The sequence below is a fragment of the Zosterops lateralis genome (assembly GCF_965231275.1).
Source record: "Zosterops lateralis genome assembly, contig: HAP1_HAP1_SCAFFOLD_134, whole genome shotgun sequence".
In the NCBI taxonomy this organism is placed as follows: Eukaryota; Metazoa; Chordata; class Aves; order Passeriformes; family Zosteropidae; genus Zosterops; species Zosterops lateralis.
In genome coordinates this window covers 88045-105141 of record NW_028154548.1, presented here as the reverse complement: position 1 = coordinate 105141, position 17097 = coordinate 88045, and the positions used below count along the sequence as shown (strand labels likewise).

General features: G+C 46.7%; 1 long non-coding RNA gene across 1 annotated transcript; it reads right to left on the bottom strand.

The window, feature by feature from the left end:
- Positions 1 to 8281: 8281 nt before the first annotated feature.
- LOC310923601 lies at positions 8282 to 9578 on the bottom strand. The gene is made up of 3 exons (XR_014592646.1): positions 9132 to 9578; positions 8777 to 8849; positions 8282 to 8677 (listed from the first exon to the last, which is right to left on the bottom strand). It is a non-coding gene; the product is annotated as an uncharacterized lncRNA (long non-coding RNA).
- Between the last annotated feature and the right edge of the window lie 7519 nt (positions 9579 to 17097).

Below are 17097 nucleotides of genomic sequence, written 5' to 3'. Positions count from 1 at the left end.
TTCGGGAGCAAAAGAGCTCGTCTTGGTTTGCTGCTATTTCCAGGTCAGTATTATTTGCTTCTCATATCTCACACTTACGTAGAAGTATTTACTAAGATAAAAGTATCATCAGTTTTACCATAGATATTCGTGTTTCTGAAAACATACACAGTGCCATTTATGTTATTCCATTTGAAATGTTTTGGTCATATAACCAGAAACTGGAATCAACTGAAGGAACAGTGTTCATTACAGAGAACGCAGGTGACTGGCACAGCAACCAAAGCTCGCTCTTTTGCCATTTGTGTGCAGCCACATCAGAACCTGACCCACAAATTCATGTTTTCACCGCACAAATTTGGTGTGTATAGCTGTAGCGGCACCTCCCATAGTTCTCAGTACTGAAATTCCCTTTTGGTCAGCTCTGCTAACTTGGGAACTTCTCCAACCTAAATTGTTGGGAGGGCACTGAATAACGATCAGCACCTAATTGATCTTCCCTGAACCCTCAAAGCAAAGCAGGAGGGTACTCACACAAACAAAAGCTCATACTGAGCTTTAACATGGACACGGATACCTAAAGCTGGACATTACCGTAACATTGACGCGAGATTCTCCATACTGGGAAGTATACTAGACCGTGAAATGGAACGGGGAACAACAATCCCTTGTCCCTTCCGTATCACCCAGCTTACACCTATTCCTTGCAATATAAGCAAGCGTGGATAGCTCCGCAGAACAGAAAGGAAGCAGTCTATAAATTGTATGGATGGTGTTTACCTTTTTCACATGGGGGGAAAAGTGGCAGTTTCTACAATGTATCAAACGGCAGCTTTACCTTTTACCCAGAGGTAGGAAGCCCAATGTCCGCATTCACGGGTCAGTAGGAATGAAGAGGGCAGGAATGCAATACAGACTCTCTGCTCATTCCCAATTCTAGTGAATTTAATTTCCAAGCTTTTACTTTTTAACTCCAAGTCTGCATAGACCGCAGACCAGTTTTTTAAGCTTCAACAGTCTTAAACCCCCCTCAAGACATGCTTAACCAAGAGGACCTAAACAAGCTGTCTAAACAAGCTGTCATCTGTGAAAGCCAAGTCTCTGGTACCCCGGTTTTATGTGCCCAAATCACAGCGTACTGTCCGGTAGTACTCTCCTGGCATCAAGGTTTGCACAGGAACTCTCAACTCTTCTCGCAGAGACAGACACTGAAAAAGGATTACATAAAACATCTCAGTACCAGATGAGCTTTCCACTAAGTGGTGTTTCTATGCGCCACACGTTACAACGTTCTGTTACACTGCAGGAAGTTTTATCACTGGGAGGAATGACTGACTACGTCTGTGCGAGTTTAGCTACCACTGACCCCGCGTCGCAGAAGAGGAACTCCGTGTCCTTAAACGTTACCCCGTGCCAACGCAGTCTGGCAACAGTCGTGAAGTATCCTCTTATGCATGCCCTTGGCCCTCCCTCCTGCCGTCTCCCAGGCCGCTTACTTGGCTCTGGCCAGCGACCGCTAGCTTGGCACGACTGGAGAATGTGTCGTCGGCCGAACCTTGCTCCGGCGAGCCGGGCCCCACGGCCGCCTCGTTCACCCAGTCCTGCGGCAGCCCCGCCGACCGGCCCAGGGCCTCCACCTGCCGAGACAGGCGCTCCAGCTGTACCCGCAGGCGCAGGTTCTCCTGCTGCAGCTCAGAGACAGCGTGTGCCAGGGGGCTGGCGAGGCGCAGCACCTCCTCCACCTGCCGGCCTACCCCCTGCTTGAACAGCTGGATGTCCACATGGATGTCCCGGACGGCGCCCCGCAGCATGTCCTCATAGCGTCCCAGGCCGTCACAGACGGTCTGAGCCTCCCGGCTGTTCAGATCCTCGATCTCGCCGGCCATGGTGTCCACGGGCCGCAGGCTACGCGGGCAAGGACGGAGGGGCTCGGGAGCGGCCAGCGGCGGAAGCCTGATCGTCTCCCCGCTCGCCGCCGCCTGTCCTTCTCTTCGAGAGCTCCCTGTGCCTCCTGGCGGCCCTGACCCGGCCCCCGGCGCCGCCGGGCACGGCCCGCTCTCCTGGGGCGCAGGAGGCACAGAAGCGGCGCGAGTGGCGCGGCTGCAAGGTCCGCCCCGCTCCGCGTTCACTCCTTCAGAGGGGGAGATGGAATTTGGGGAGGCAATGGTGGAACAAGCCGGGAGAAGGGGCGGGGCCACGGGCTCATTCACAGCTGCCCAGGGACTTTAGGGCCCGAGAGGGCCGGGCGCTGCGGGCTGCGGTGTGGGGCCGCGGGAGCGAGACGGCACGAAGCGGGCGCCAGCGCCGGGCTGGGTGAAGGAAGAAGTGGGAGATGTGGGTTGGAAAGGAATAGGAGAGAGACAGAACGAGGGGAGGAGCGGTTAGTACCAGAGCCTTCCCAAGTTGCTTGGTCGATGACCATGTGAAAGTATGCACAGGCTGTCTCTTTCGCGGGAACTCGGGGGCAAAAGTAAAAGAGAAAGGTCTTTGAGGGCATAGAGACAGAAATGCACGCACATACACCCTTAGACAAACCGCCAAGTTGCTGCCCATGAAAGCGCAGAAACTCATAACCGGCATGTTCACACTTAAACGTTTCCCATACTAGGCTGCAATTCGATGGGCATTAGTATTGAGCTGCCAAGTCGTCTGGCAGATCCAATCTGTGTGCATGCGGGAAGAGACACATTTCTGCCAAACTAGCCAGAGCCACGATGCAGAATGCTTTCAAGCATATTCTTTACTGCAGCACAAGACAAAAAAAAAGCCTCACAGAAAAAAGGAATCTGAGAAATACTTTAAAGACATTTGTGTCATCAAGTAGCCTATATCTGTCAGCCCTCTATGTCAAATAGCTACAACTTCTTTGGTAAAATTAAACAGTTGGCAATAGTAGTTCTCTTGCAGCAGCAAGTAGCTAAGCCTATAAACCTGGAATATGCAGGGAAAGTTGTAGTTCTGCCCTAGTCAGTATGGGTAAAACCCTAAAGCAATAATAACATAATTCAATTACCATTAGCTCACAGGCAATTTCTTAGCATATACAACCTTATCTAAAAATACATATATGTGTGTGTGTTTATTGATCTTGGCAGCTCATAGTCCTAATAGTGTAATTCTTTGGAAAATACTCTTCCTGGATGGTAAATATTTCCATTTTTACAATATTTTCAATTACTAAAGAAAACTTACACTTCATCACAGAATAACTATCTAGTAGAAAATTCAGCTTTCTGATAAAAGGTGTTTTGAAAAAAAGTTTCCAACCTATTCTCAGTTAGGTCTAGCAGAGCCAAGCAAATCAAATTTTGTTGCTTCTTATAGCTGACAGGCAACTTTTCTGTGTCTTTTTACTCATAGCAGGAATTATCGTAACATTGAGATCACGGTGGCAGAAGGCAACAGAGTGTGCACAAGGCACGTGTCCGCAGATGTACGTGCAATCGCATACATCCAAAGGCAGCAATAGGAGAAGCCATTCCCTGATTTGTGCAAGGTATTCAGCTCCTTTGGCCCTGCTCGCTCACCACAAGAAGGACTAACGATCTCCGTTATACCTAAGGATGCCAAGCCCTGTAAAGGGTAACATTTAAGAGACAACAGCCGCTGCCATGGCTGCAAACTTTGTTTTCTCAATACTGATCTCGGGTATCTGAGACCTGGTCATCCTCTCCTTAGCAATCACTATCCGATCGTGTGTCTGACAGCGTTCCACAGGCTGTTCCAATTCTTTCCAGATCAGAGTTCTAGCTTTTCATGGCATAAAGCAACCCGATACTCTGGGATAGCTCCAGCTTACACAAAACTGCCAGCCAAGGGGAAGGCCTCAGCAGTAGGACTTTTTTTGTCAGCACCTGTCTCAAAGCTCTCTACTGCAGAAGAAGTGGAAAAAAAATCTACAGTCACTTCACCCAGACCAGTTCCTTATTCACACCTCCTCCTTAGCACTTGCTTCACCAAGCACAGCATCTTACAATGTGGTTTATTATTTTGCACAGCACTCAGCTTACCCCATCTGGAAAGAGGTGATACCACTTGAAATTCTGAGACCGGGGCAGAGGGGGGCAAAAAGGAGAAGCAACTGCAAAACTTATGGGGATCTGGTGCGCTGTGAGAGTGATTCACAGGCTAAGTATCTCTCGAGCAAATCTATTATTAGGAGGATCAAAACCTACTATTGTATTAATTCACTTTTGGGTTTTGCATTTGAAAGGAGTAGGATTGCCCAACACTATGCTATGGGAAGGCAACAGCACCCCGGCATTGTCCAGCTGGGATATTGCTGCATGTTTTCATGGCTGGGTTGTTTACCCTGTGGAGTTGCCAAAAGACGTACAAAACTCCCGCCAAAGCGTCCCCACACCAGCTAACTACAGTTCTCATTCTAAGAAACAACATTACCAAGCATCTGGAGACATTCGGGAATGCCAAAAGACCAGTAGCAGGACGTTTTTCTCATTCCTCCAGTGTAATCTTCTGCTAGGTACCCCACTATTTCACTTTGCATTGTGTTACAGAGTTCATCAGGGCTATTTGACATTTATCGGGCCAGGGCTAGGTGATGGCTTTCCTGTCATGATAATGATCGTTGATGATCTCCTCAAGCACCCTTCCTAAATACTCCAACACATTCCTGTGTACCACGTAAAACTCCCACAGCTTGATAGAGGCCTGACCGGTATGTCTGTCTTTTCCTGACTGGGATTCACTTTTTCCTGAATGGTCTGTTTTTCCAACTTGTTATTCTTCCCACTTGCTACAATCTGTCCCACTCTCTTGTTCTATAGCAAACTAATTCCATTATGCCTCCTTTTAGGAGGGAGATCCCAAGCGTTAAAACATGTTTACAGTCTGTCACAAACCCATATAAAATTGATACTGTGCCAAACAGAGAGCAGCCAGCTTCCTTCCTTCAACAGGAGACCTGTAGCCCTTGGCTTCTGCTGTGGCATTTTGGCCCACGTAACACAGGTAACGTTCATCGTATGGCTGACCGGACATAGCAATTGACAATACAGTCAGACATTTGCCAAGGGCAGCCACGTAATGATCCCGGTACAGCTTCTAAAGGGTTGGGAAAAACTTCTACTGCAGATAGAACCCTGACCTTGCATTAAGCTTAACAGAAGGAATGATCTGAAGCTCCTAATTGAGGTAAATATGCACATGCTGGTAATTTAAAAGTTAACAGGGCAAATTTCAATCTCAGCTATAATATTATTATTAATGTGAAATTATTCTTTCAATTCATGCAGTTACTTGATATTTACTGTTATCGCCCTAAAATCAGAATGCAGGCCTTGGTCTTAATTTTGAAGAGTGCCCGTACCAAGTACCGGATTTTTTTTCCTCCCTTGTGTGCCAGAAAATAAACAACAAAGGAAGGTGATCTATATGTAGGCTTACAAGAACATTCACAAAAAGAGGCAGAGGAAAACACTTGTGTTTTGCTTCATCAAAAATATTTTATCCCAACTGTTATTCATTATCAGAGCAATGAACACAGATGTGGAGAGCAGCAGTGGGCTCAACGGTTTGGCTTCAACTCTTTTAATATAGAGCCAAGCTCATAATCAATTTCTTTGATGCATATACTTCTTATTGCAAGCGGAAGGGGCATCACTAAGTTCCTTAAGAAAGCAAAGACTTTTTTCCTGTCTTTATAGACAGGACAGAAACAGAGGCATTTCCTGAGTGCTGTAACTCACTAGTCTACAGCACCAAGTGGTTAAACTGCTGAGTAAGAACTCCGCTTCGTACAGTTCTCATCTGGCTTTCTAGCGCCAGGCCTAAGCTTTGCCTCTCCGCTGCTTCCCTGAGTGTCCCGACAGCCGAGGCAGTGCACCTAGCCAACTGCATCTCTCAGCACCTTAAGCTATGTCCGTAAGCAAAGAAATATTTAGGACTTCCCTGACAGATTGAAGCCAATACAACTTCCTCATACTTCAACCCTAAAATGAGAGAAAATATGGGGACCTTTCATAAGCTTCTGGTTCAAAACTTTCCCATGAACATCAGCATCAAATCCCTCCAGAATCCTCCTGCCACCATTCCTCACAACAGGTTTAGAAAGGTGGCATTTCCTTCCATAATTTGCACAATTACGGCAGTTCCTTTACCCGTATATCCTGTACTGCTTGGTACAGGTTGGAAGCTTTGCTGCAAAATAACTTTGCAAGTAATAATCAGAAGCATTGAGATGCACGGCAGAACAGGAGGCATTTGACAAGTGTTATCCTGAAACCTGTGGAATATACAAAGCCTAGGTTCTCACCCTACTGTATTCCTAATGAGCTTCTTTATGGCATAGACCAGCACTGGTCTGCCCACACCAACAGTGGGCAGTTTGTGTCATGGGTAACAGCGGTATGCCTCTTTCTACATGGGAGCTTGCTTTCCCGTTGTGTTATTCCCATTGACAAATCAGAAGCTGTGTCAATGGGAATAACCGGTAGTATTTAGTACCGGTAGTCTGGACCTGAAGCATACCTTTCTTTAGAGTATATGCAAAGTAAACTAGGCCCTCATTTGAGAGATCATTGAAGATTTGCTAACATTCAGAAAGCTCACAGGCAGTTAGAGCCTGGCTCACACGGCCAAGGAACACGCAACTTTGTTCCGATTTGTTCCGAAGGTTTTTAGCAGTCAACAGAAATAGCGCTCGGTAAAGGTCAGCAACTCATCTTTCTAGACCTAATAACAATAACGGGCCCAGCAAGGTTGTTCTGTGATGACACCCGTGGTGATTTATGACCTACAAGGGGCTGTCTTACACCAGGGGCACACAAAATGCGGTAATGCTGGTTGCAGCTTGGAGGGGTTAACAAAACCTGCGGCCGAGGGTAGCAAAGGCTTTTCTGCCTTCGCTAGCTAATGTTTCCGTGTGGCTTTTAATAGGTTCCTTCTCTCACAGAGAACTGAGAGCCATTGAAGCCAACGAGTTTAGCGAGAAAGTTGTGAAAAGACCAGGAAGCTCAGCTTTTGATTATGACTTGCAAGTACACTTTTATGGCCTACAGGCAGTTCTTTTTTCATGTGTATTTTGTTGGCAGAAAGGAGAGAAGATGACAAAACTGGTAACTTGTGGACTGAATACCTTGGTTGGGGGAAATACAGGGCAGAGTCGCATGCTGGAAGGACTGCCTTCTAATTTTGTGCCACAGATGGACAGATGGAAAATTACTCCTGACAGCTGAATGCAATGTGCATTCATTACATGCAGCTTCCCCTAGCAAGCATGACACTGTAGCATCAGGAGCAAAGACTGAGCTGAAGAATTACCTGCTATCAATCAAATTACAAAAGGGTGAGGGGCAAGAAAAAAGACAAAAAAAACCCTAACCAAACTCTCCTCTCGTCTGTGCCAGGCAGGCCCATTAATGGGACTAGAATCTATGAGAGGCTGAAATAAAGTGAGCAAACTCATCCTCTGCACTTCATCAGCACAGCTGAAGAACTGATATGCAAAGAAACAGAACTAAAGGAAGAACAGGAGCACTGACGGCCAGGATGATAAAAGGATAAACTTGCCAGCTGTCACCAGCTGTCTTCCTACAACCCAAGTAGCTGTCAGTGAATCCTCTCTGGACATAGCACATGCTCCACAGATAGCCTTGTCAGTCACGGTGTGCTTCTAAGGGTAAGCTTAGTCTCTGACCATGTAACAAATCTTTTAAGAAAGGCAGTAACTGGCTCCAAATGAAAATTCCCTCCAGAGTGGAGACTGTAACTAAATGTGCAATGCAGAAAAGCCACTGTGTGAAGGACCCTTTGCTCACATGACAAACTCAAGGAGGCCTCTCTTGTAGAAATCTGGCAGTCAAGATAGATACACTAAAGATACGCTGAAAAGGCTCTTGGAAAAACTGGATTTAATGGCCCCATCAAGACTGTCCAGTACCAAAATAGGCCACTGACAGCTTTGGCTCAAGACTCTTGTTCAGACCTCAGTGCTTCTATAAGTCACAAGCCATTTGAACCTCTGCAGAAAGCTTGTTCCCCTCTCCTGTGGAACCACACTTCAGGTAGCACTTCCTCTGCCCACTCCTGAGGCTATCTAGCCTGCCTGAAAAGAGTAATGGCTGATCCCAGAATTACAGAAGGCAGAGACTGGAAAGGACCCTTTTTCTTCCAACCAGAAAGTCCAAAGCCATCAAAGAACCATTAAGTGAACACCTGAGCAATTACCTGAGCAGCACCTGGAGATGAGAGACCAGGCACTCCTGACTTCCAAGAGCTCCCAGAGCTGCCTTGCTACTCACCTTTAGCCTTGGACAGCAAGACAATCCTAGAGACAGAAATCCAGGTTCCTGCTGCTTCTGGAACGAGGCACCAAACAACTCCTGGCTGCTGGTGCCTGAACACAGCAGCAAAACCAGGATGCTCTTCCTTGGGCAACACTCCAGCCTCTAGAAAGCCAGGAACACAGGACAACCCTGCCTCTCCACTGGGGCATATAGATCCAGCTCCACTGCCATATGGACATTTGAGACAGGAATCCATAACCCTCTGTGAAATCAAATCACAGCCCCAGATGTTTTCCTGCTCGTGTCCTTAGCCCGTCACTTACCTTTCATAGGCTTCTGCCAAGTGCTTGCAAATGCTTTGCTTCTATCCAAAAAGATTAATACCACCTTATTTCAAGGTTTCAAGAAGTCACATCAAGTCATCTGGGTCACGTGTTCCACATCAGATTCTCCTGTAGAAAAAAAAAAAATATATTTTTCATTGCAGATCATTTCTTAAGCTCACAGGAACACCAGGATCTCACATATCCCCACAGAAATTCTCTCAATACCATTTGCTACTTCTCTCTCTACCAGGGCACCAACAAGTTCTGGGTCAGTTCTTGTTCCATGTTGGCCAGGGACCTTAAGAGATAAAAGAGGGCACTATTATTACTACTAATTACAGCCACAGGCTTTAAAATTTCCACAAATTACAAGCTTCTGGAAGCAGAAGCAGATATACCTCACCCTGCTGGAGCTGACTTGTCCATTCCCTGCTCTGCTCTCACAAACCCTTCAGCCTTGCTGCCAAACCCAGTGCTCATGTCCAGAGCACACATATCCAGAGCAGCCCCCAGTGCTTATTTTACATCCCCCCGAGCGTGGCCAAAGCCCCCCAAGTGCATAGGAACAACAAATCCTCACAGTGAACCAACAGCAGCACCAACAGGTTTAATCCATTCAGACAACAACTGATGCATTTCACTGCTGTGCACTGGCACTGCTCGGTGTGGGAGGGTCAACTGAGCTTCTGCACGTCCTGAAGGACAAAACATGAAAACAAAATTAATTCTTTCCACAAAACAAAAAGGCATAAAAATCATAAAAAAATATGCCCTAGAAATGCCCTCTTCATTTTGAAATTAGTGTCCTCGAACTTAAACAATCATTAAAAACAGAAAACACATGAGATGGACAAAAGCACCAGATAACGGACAAACCTTCAGGCTCACATCCTTCTGGAAAATGGTTTCTCCAAGTCTTTTCCCTCATTCCAAGCCCTTCTCCATCCTCAGGGATCACTGCACTCACCCCAAGGAGCTCACCAGGGAAAAGGAGCAAGTGGAGACTTGGTGGCTGCCCTGGGATCTCTCCTTGCACCACTCCAGGCAGTGACCAGTGACCGAGTGTTTTTCCAGTCCACAGTGGCAGGAGAATGGACACAGACACCAACAGGGAGAATGGCCTTATTTTACTATTAATGGGGAGGCAAAACAGAGGTAAAAGGACACATTTGGAAAAACAATGAGCTTATCACTCGCTTGGCTTTAACATTTCAGCAGGTCACAAATCACTGCAGGGACATTCAATCTCACGGGGAATACGATAAAATATGCTGCAAAGACAGGAACCTTGCACATGTTGATAGCAGCACATCAGCTACAGAGCATTCCAAACATTTGGAAGGAAAGGAACTGAAGTCTCCCAGCAGCAGCAAGTGCTGCTCGATCCCTTTAGGACAGACGGTTACTCTAAGCCAGGACTAGAGAAAAACCCCACACATTCAAGGACCTTCCAGGGCTCCGTTCGTTTGCCCAAGCAATCCTGAGCTATATGGAAATGTGCATCTCCCTACTCAAAGCAGCAGAGAACCCCCAAGGAGAAGCTCAGCAGTGTCCCTCAGCACTGCTACCCAAGATCACCTACAGGGACTGAGGTCCAACACCAGGGACTCTGAGGCTTCCTCACCCTCCATAGCCACACAGCAGCTGGGAATCCCCTGTCACAGCCCAGCCCTGGAGAACTGGGAATTCCCACGAGTGTGTCCACCATCAGGCAAAGAGGCCCTGGCCATGCCGGGACAGGGCCCAGGTCACACAGTTGCGGGCAATGAACGGGCTCACGCAACTCCCACTGCAGGCACAGCTGGGCTCAGCCTCCTCCTGGATGTGCCCAAAGCCTGGCCAGGGCTTCAAGAGCCACGCAAGAGCTGCCTTCGGCACTGCATCTCCCAACGAGGCCACAGGACTGATCTCGGGGCCCTGTCCGGCCTCTGAACGCAGGAAGGTCAAGCCATGCTTCACTAATGAGCACTGACCTAGTCCAGAACACTAATGATCCTGGCTATTTCACTACTGAGGGGATGCAAACACAACATCTGGTTTAAACCTTTATCTCCAGGTCAACTTGAGCTCAGGGCCTGTTGTTCAGGCCTTGGCACTTCACAAGTTATGGCAAACTTGCAGATGCCCAATACCTTGAAAAGGAAAACTTAAACTAGCAGAAATAACTCACATTACTCAAAAGCTGCCTCCTCTTCTAATAAGTACCTCTTACAAATTCTATAGTAACTTCCACAGAAATTTTATTATTCAAGTTACTTTATGAATCAACCTCAAAAGACTGTTTCTTCCTGCCATGTTCTGTCCCAGTTAAAGCCTAATTAATACATTCAGCATCAGACCCCAGCGAGACCCATGCACTGCAAGAGATTAAAGGGAAAAAACCAAGGTAGGCAAAGTTCTGTACCTTCCCCAAACAACATACCCCAAAAGTACATGTCTCCCTCTCACTTGCAAAAACACCAAGGCTCAGCATATTCATACTCCCAGCATATTCCCAGCCGCCCAGAGGAAAAGGTCTTGCAATTCTAAGGCAAATTCCGACCAAGGCACGGAACAACGGGCTCTCAACCCAACCCCAGCTGCACCTGTTACTACCCACCATATAACGTATACCTCAATACAGTCCCACACACCATACCCTGCAGGGAAATAAATGAGGATAGTCTTACCGCACTAAAACAGCCCAGGGACACCCCACAGACCGCCCAGAGAGCTCCACACCGAGCCATAAACCCAGAAGCCTCTTCCGGGACCCTTTTGAAGCCCCGCCCGGCCCGCGATTGGCGGGCTCGCTCAGGCATGGGCAGCGCTGATTGGACAGCGGGCCCCAAGAACCGCCCCGGCCCCGCCCCGCCCCGCCCTGAGGGCCCGGGAGCTCCGCCCCTCCCTCAGCGCCGACCCCGGTTCCCCCCGGCCCCGGTTCCCCGGCCCTGGCACTGGCCTCGATCCCCCCGGCCCCGGTTCCCCGGCCCCGCCCCGCCCGCGCTGAGGGCCCGGGGGCTCCGCTCTCCCTCGGTTCCCCCCGGCCCCGCTTTCCCCCGGCCCCGATTCCCCCGGTCCCGATCCCCTGCCCCGGCCTCCCCCCGGCCCCGGCAGAGATCCCGGCTCCGGTTCCCCCCGGCCCCACTCCCCCACAGGTGTGAGCCACTAGGATGAGGAGGGGACAGACCAGGCTGTAATGGACAGTGGGAGCTGTAATGGATAATGAGGGGCGGTTCTGGCCGGGGACGGTTTAAGAGGGGGAGCCTCAGCTCGGTTTGGTATCGGCCGTGGGGTGTGAGGAGCTCATCCTGAGGTCTTGGACGTGGTTCATGGAGTGAAGGTGGGAGCACGTGGATTTGGAGCATCACTTTGGGAGGTAATGAGGGATAAGCCTTTATACCGAGCATCAGCAGAAGGTAAGCCAGTGTGGGTTTATAGAGGGGGCTTTGTTTCCTTTTCAGCTTTATCTTAGTAATCCCTTCCTGGTGCTCCTAGAAAAAAAAAGGAGTTATGGAAATAAAAGAAGTTGAAATTGCGAAAAAAAAAAATTCCTCTTCTGTAGTTTTCTATGTTTGAACTGGAGGAAACTCATTTTCACCTAGAATTTTAATGAGTTGTGTATGTTTATGTGTTCTTTATTCAGTATTGGGTTCTTTGGTAGTATGTAGCATTTTGTTTGACTTTTTTGGTGTTATTTATTGTGTGCAACTTGGTTTTTGAGTAAAGATGATGTTATAGTGGATTTTTTTTGTATTTGAGGTAGAACTAATTTAAGTAGCTTTTTTTTGAGAGGCTTCTGGTGTGTATTATTGGGGTTTTGTGTATTATATGTAGGGATTCAGGTTGGACAGAGCTAGTTTTTTCTTTTTTGTGGTTTTAAGGTGGTTTTTAATGTTTTATTGTGTAGTGTTATTTATTTTGTAGATGCCACATGATGAGGGAAATATGGTGTATTTATTTCATGTTGGGTTTCATAGTTTGCATGTTGGCCAGAGTATTTTTGAACTGAGTTTTGTTGTTGAACTGCTTTTTAGGGAAAATGTGTTTTTCAAGGGTATGTTTTCAAAGGTTTACAGTGGTGTAATAGGCTGTGGTGTGAGGTATGGGGGAGGTTTTTTTAGTGGTGGCTTTTATCATGGCAAGTGTGTTATGTTTGTTTTAGCGGCCTAGACACAGTGTGATGTAGGTAATTTTATAGGATTTATTAAAATTTATAATTAGATTATTGTTTATTGTATTATAGGGGGTTGTTTTTTTAGCGTGCTTGACTATGGTACATGTTTTATAGTTATGGATAATTTAGGAGATATCGTTTGTACTCAAATGAATCTCTTGGTTTTGTGTGAATTTAGGTGGTTTGTTTGTTTTGATGGCTTTGAGATATTGTGAGTTTATTAGAGTAGAAATAATTGGTTTTGGTGCTGTTAATTTTTGATAGGTTAATGAATTTATATAGGTCAAAAGACATGGGTTTTCTGCTTCTTATTTGTTTAGAGACAGGTCTTTAAGTTGGGGGGGTTCTGAGTCTATATTTTGGAGGCTTTTTGAGGGGAATGGACATTGGGTTATCTTTATTATATTTGGTAGCTTGGCTATAAGTACGAAGACTTGGTACTTTTTTTGGTGGACTTTTGTTTGTGTTTTTGTTTCTAAAATTGATATATTTGTGTGGTCAGGGTAGTTTCTGGTGTAACTCTAAGCCTCCATTATTGTTTGGGTGTTTCATGTCGTCCACTTGTATTACACTGAGATCCTCTCACCCGCCTGCCAACAGCCCTGCTGAGATCATCCCTGGATGTTTGGTTTTCTTTATGGCACCTGACTGAGACAGCAGGAATTTCCCTGAGGCAGAGACAGCCTTCCTTGGCCCCTGATGTGGATTCTCATCCCTGAACATCCCAGAGATAAGTGAAGGGCTCAAAGCCACAGAGGGGGTGAAAGTGGGGTGTGGGTTGGGAGTCACCGGAAGGGATTTTTGGGTCGGGTTTGGAGATGGGGATGTCCAAGATGTGACCCCTTTAGGGCACGTGAAGGGAAGGTCTCACAGTGCTGAGGTGTGCAGGGCAGAGCAGTCCCAGGGCACGTCGTGTCACTTGTCTGTTGTGCACTCTGTGTCTGTTGTGTGTTTTGTTTTGTGTGTCTTTTGCCTTAACCCTTCAAGGGGTCTTTTGGAAACCCCAGGCATCGTTCTTAACATCTCCCTGTTCCTTGGACAGGCACTGATATCATTGAACTTTGACTCAGGTGCTCAGACACACATCAGAATCCATCTCTCTCCACAACCATCCAGGCTGGTGCCTTTCCAGGTCTTGTTCTGAGCTGTATCCACAGCTGTGCCCTGCTGTGATCCATTCTGGCAGATTAGGTCTTCTAAAAGTGCACAGCTCAGTGGAGGATTCTGACCGTAGGATTCTCGGGCATCCATCTCTGCCTTTCTTGGGATCAGTGATCCCATTGGCATCTTCTTCCTGCAGGGTTCTCTGAGCCTGGTCAGCTCTCCATCGGTCTGACCTCGGTCATCTCATTGCGAGTTCTCTCGGTCCTCAGGGTCATTCTTCTTGCCCAGATATTTCTGTCCCTGTTGTGTCCCCCCTTTTGTCCTGTCCTGTGTCACGGGTGTTGGTGTGTTTGGCCTGGAGCTGCTCTGCCTTGTTGCTCAGTCTGGGTGTGGGGGGAATGGGACAAGTCCTGGGGAGTTGAAATTTGTCATGTGGGGTGTAGTTGGGCTGTAGAGGGTATTCCTGGATTGACACAAAGTGTCTGGAGCTGTCGAGTTCTCCTTGGTAAAAATCAATTTAAGGACTGAAAACATGAGGGGCTGACAAGTTATGCACACCAGAGACACTTTTTTTTTTTTTTTTTTATATAGCTGTGAGACTTACATCTTGATTTTGAGTCTCTTTCTTGGCCAACTTATTTTGTTAAAAATCTTATTTTGAAGTGCCTCAAACCAAGGACATCCTGTTTGAAACTTTATCCCTGTTGTTTTTCCTCTTGCAGGTAGTTGGCAAAAAAGGATGGAGCCAGTAGGAAGCAAAGCCCCTGGAAGGCCTTATCCCAGTCCAGCTGTTGTTTTGTGTTCTTTAAAAGATTTTATATTTATTTTTAATTTTTAACTTTTTTTTAATATTACGTTTAGGTTTTTTTTGATTTTTATTTTATTTCCATGGGTTTTTTTTTTTGCATTTTTAATTTTTAAAACCTTTTTCCTAATTTTTATTCAATTTTATTTATTTTTATTTTTTCATGTTTTCTTTGCTCCTTTTAAAAATTCTATTTCTTACCCAGAGTAGGTGGAAGTTTGGCCCTAAAGGAGAGGAAAACCAGGAAAGAATGACATGAAAGAACACTAAAATAATTTCTGCCATGCTTTAATATAAAAAGAATAAAGAATAACATGAATAAAGACCAACCATTCTCTGTTTTCCAGGAGCCTCCCATTCTCTGCACACTGACCACCCTTCTGGTGGACTTCTACACAGAAACCTTTAACTTTTTAATCCTATTTTTCCCTCCTCATGTTTTTTATGTTTTATTTGTTCATTTTTTTATTATTATTATTTTTCTCCATTCTCTTTCTTACCCCGGGTAGGTGGAAGTTTGGCTGTTGGCAAGAAAGAAGTTGAAAAATGACCTCCACGTCCATTGGGTGTCTGGAAATAATTGAGAGTGCAGTTAGCAAAAAACCTCTGTATTATCTGCTAAATTAAAAAGCTTTAACAGCGAAAGGTGTAAAGACTGTGGTGCCCTTTTTTTCCTCTCAGGTCTCATTCTCCCCATGCACAGTATTACCAGGAGTAACTTGAGGTCAGGTGTTTTTCAGAGGTAGCAATAAAATTAAACCTTTTATTTTCTAACTCTCTGAACCTCCTTGTTAATTAGCCAAGAAATCCAAAACTAAGCAAACAAGAAAAACCCAGAACAAAACCCCCCCACAAACAATTCCCCCCTCCCCAAAATCGAGATTATTATTTTAATAAAGATTAAATATTTACCCCTTAGAAAACCAGGGTCCTTCAATTCTGATTAAGTGTGGTTCTGATGTGTTTGGTTAATGAATTCATATAATTTAAAATATCAAGAAGTAAACAGAAATTGAAAAAAAAGTAGCAAAAAGAGAACTATAAAATACAAAAAATTATATCAATAGATGCAATCAATATTATTAAATGTTCCATATATTACAATATGTAAAATATATGGAATATAATGTACATGATATAATAGATAAATGGTAATGATTAACAGAAATATCCAACTAAGAAATAGAAGAAATATTGAAGTGTAGCCTAAAATGAAGGCTTTTTTGATTTTGGCTCGGTTGATGGCAGGGTTGTCGTAGTTGTTGTGGTTGGGGGTCTTTTGGGGCCTTTATTTTCGGGGATGTTTGGAAGGGGAATTTTGGCCACGTTCTTTTCTGCCTGCGCTCCCTGCGGCAGCTCTGCCACCGTGTGGACAGAGAGCGGTACTGCAGCTCTCCCCCGAGCCTATCTGTAAGGCAATGCTGCCATCCTGCGGATAAAGATCGGTACTGCAGCTCTCCCCCAGGCTGTGATCTGTAAGGCAATGCTGCCATCTCGTGGATAAATTTCGGTACTGCAGGCCTCCGCCGTAGCAGCCCCGGGCAGTTTTGCCGCCCGAGCGCCGAAAGATCACGGCCAAAAAGGCCGGAAAACAAATGTGAGCAGCCGGACACGTGGCAGCCGGCTCCCTGCGCGCGACCTGGACTACGGAGCCGCCCGGGAGCGATTTTTCCGCGGCGTACGCAGGTGAGTGGACACGGGATGGGGGCTGAGCGGCGCCACGGCAGTGTTCGGGCAGGCGATGTGGTCCGGCGCCTGTGCGAGCAGCCGAGGGGCACATTTGGGGGGGGTGCCACAACCAAGATGGCGGCGCGGCTCGCGGCGCTTGACCTTTTAAAGAGGGCGGCCAAAAGGGCGGGAAACAGAGAGGACCTTTAGTGTGTCTATCTAACTGCCTGCATAAAAATCCCGACCACGGCGCCGCTCGGGGACAATTTTCTGTGGCGTTTCCAGATGTACGGACACGCGCTGTGGGTTCAGCTAGACGCAGCTGGGTTCAGGGTAGGCGTTTTCGTCAGGCGTCTGTGTTAAACACCGATGGGGTCCTTAAGTGTGCCACAACCAAGATGGCGGCGCGGCTCGCTGCGCCTGACCTTCTAAAGATGGCGGCAGGGAGGGGCGAAAGTGACGTAATGCTCTTAGCAATCGGAAAGAGCCGGAGAGTGACGAAAATGACCGAGTGTTGCCGAACAGCTGAGAATAGCCGACGGCTGACGGAAATCGCCGAACAGCCGAACCCAGCCGAGTTTCCCCGAACGTCGCCCCCTCAGCCGAACCGAACGAGCCCAGGGCAGTTCCGGGCCGGATTTGCCCCCTTTCTTATTTTCTGAGGTTTTACATATGCATAATGTCTTACAGGCTTTCTTCGTACATATTTATTTTTTGATCTTGGTTATTTTCGTTTGGAATAGTAATTACTTTATCTTTTTCTGCGCACGGTCAGTTTTTAGTGGTGGTGGTCTCCAGGCCCTGGGGGGGGGT